The sequence below is a fragment of the Arachis ipaensis genome, chromosome B03, assembly GCF_000816755.2.
Source record: "Arachis ipaensis cultivar K30076 chromosome B03, Araip1.1, whole genome shotgun sequence".
Lineage (NCBI taxonomy): Eukaryota > Viridiplantae > Streptophyta > Magnoliopsida > Fabales > Fabaceae > Arachis > Arachis ipaensis.
In genome coordinates, this window is record NC_029787.2 from 9,747,945 (window position 1) to 9,750,917 (window position 2,973).

The following is a 2,973-nucleotide window of genomic DNA, read 5'->3' on the forward strand; positions in this document are numbered from 1 at the left end:
AAATATGTTATTTATTTATTTTCACTTTAAAAATTTAGTTTTGTTACAAATATAATTTGTATTTAAAATATTTATATTTCTTTATTATTATATCTTCATTACAAAATATAATTGAAAATATTGACAAAAAAAAATTTAATTTTATCCCCTATTTTAATTTAAAATTAACTACATTTTTAATTTTAAATTATAAGTCTCACAAAATTTATGGTTTAAATTACCACCCTTGAATTAGACTAAAAATATTTAAATTTTAAATTTTAATTTTATTTTAAACATAAATTTCATATAAATTGAGAGTATGTATTATCTCAAATCTTTTATTCTATTATCTATTTTTTAAAATTTTAATAGTTTAATTAGTCAGTATTTATAATTAGATTGTTATAAAGATATCCGTAAATTAAAGGTATTCATAGTTAAGAACTTAATCAGATTTTTAATTTCATATTTTTTAATAAAAATATTCTATTAATTTTAACATTTTTAACATAAAAATAATCCAATTATAAAATTAAAAACATTATAAAAACTAAATTAAAAAATATAAATATTTAATTATAAATTTAATAAAATTATAAAAACTAATAGAATAATTAAACCAATTTTAATTATACAATTTTCAAAACCGTATAACACTAATTATTTCATATGAATTTGTCAATTTATTAATTCCTTCATTAATATAACCAACAGAAAACCATAGTACTTTAATTTGAAGTTTGAAGGGATATATTTTTCATTCAAATTATTCAAAGTGATTTTTTTCGCTTATTAATGATCGATTAAATTTGCTCTGAATACGAAAATATTGCATAATATTAAAGAATTTTATATTATTTTCAATTATTCATTTTATAATACATTAAAAAAATTTTAACTTTATCCCCACAAATAATTCATCCATATAATATACAATAAACAAATTAAGACAAATTTCATATACATTTAAATAGTTCAATTTCACGATAATCTCATTCAATTTTTTCTCTCATCAAAAATATTATTTTATCTGTATTTTGCATAATTCAATTCATCTCTTATTTCGTCAAAACATTGTTGTATTTTTTAAAAAACAAATTATCCAATTACATGTATAGTATTCTTCTCATTCAATTAGGATCATTTCTTATTCATTTCATGATTACCAAAAATTATTTTCTTCTATGATTACACAAATATACCTATTAGGCCCATTTCCAACGCTCAAGACCACGCAAAAAGCCGAAAGCACACCATGACACCAATCTTCATTGCACATGGTTAGACAAGATAATATATGGGTTTCAATACTTTTCAACTACATAGCCGATTTGAAGCCCACCGTAAGCTCCTCCTCTTCATATTCACTCAAAATAAGCTTCCAAAATATTGAACTTTCGCATAATTTATATTATATCTAAATGGTCAACATAGATGGAATATCACGTTCCGCTAAGTGCAACGGAATACGAGAACCGCTTCCTAAACTATTAATTTTATCAATCAAAAATAAAATTGACTTTACGCTTATATTTATAAAAGATAAAATTTTATTGACAAAATTACCAAAATTTTAAAAAATTATTTACAATTTTTGAATTGTCCTCCTGATCTATCTTAACCCATCTCTAACTCTTTCACCACGAAAATGAATCTTCTCAATTTTTTTAATAATTAAGATAATAAAGTGTGATCTCTAATCTTTTAATATTTTCTCTCTCATATTTTCTCTTGTCTCACTTATAAAATTAATAGTGAATGATCACACTTTACTCCCTCAATTATTAAAAAAAAATTAAGAGAATTCATTCTCCTTCAACCATCACCTCTTAAAATTTCATTCGTTTGATACTATCATCTGAATTCGTTATTCTCCAAATCTCATCCCTAACTATTGCTATGCAATCGTCGCTGCCACTATCATTACTGTCGCCGCCATTACTATACGACCACCACCACCAATAACTTTTGTATAGACAATTCTAAAATCACTAAAACCAATATTTCTCTTTTTCTCTCTAAATCAATTATTATCACTACCAGAAATTTAACTCATCAAAATTCTTTGTGGTTGTTTATCTCCAGGTTTTAAAGTTCAAATTTTTTTTAAAATCCCACTTGAAAAACCAAAACAAAGAGAAACAAAAACAACACCACCCAAATAGTAGACATGGTGGTGGCTTATCTCATTCCGCAACATCTCCTCTTTTTATGTTTTCTCCTTTCTACTATATAGTGTCTTCTCTTTTTCAGTGGCAACAATAGTGACTTCCTCCGTCGTCTCCATCCCTATTCCTTACAATCGCGTCTTCTCTTTTTTTTTCCTCTCCTTCTGTTTGGTCTTTCTCTCTTTTGGATCTTTCATCAGTAGCAATGATAGACTGGTGGTTGTGATTCCCTCAAGTCTCACTCCTATTTTTCTTCTACCTCAATTTATTTTTTTTTTGTCACTATTTCAGTTTTATTATCTTTTTCCAGTATGAGCTTTTGATAATGGTTATTGTCGTGACTCGTGACTAAGAAAAATTAAGTAGGCTCCAAAATCAGAACATTTACAGAACTGTTGGAGAAGAAATTTGTAATTTGTTTTTAGACGAGAGTAAAAAAATTTGTGATTTATTCTCAAATAAAAAAAGAGGATAGGTTTGTTGATAGTGATTAGAGGGAGATGAAATAGTATAAAGGTAGTGGTAAAGAGAAGGAGGTGGCGAGGACAGCGATAATAGTGATAGTTTGAGATGAGTAGTGGTGAGAAAGTATTTGAATGGTAGTGGTGTTTGAAATTAGAGTGATGGTGTTGTAAAGTAAAATTTGAATCCTAAGTTAGAATAGAAGTTAGTTTAAAAATTTTAAATAAAATTTTCAAAGTTCGGGTAGTTTTATCAAAAAAAATCCATCTTTCATTCGTGGATAAAAATGATGGTTTACTCTTTTAGTTTTACCAAACTGAGAAAATTTCAAGAACTAGTAAAATTTATTATTTTTTATAAC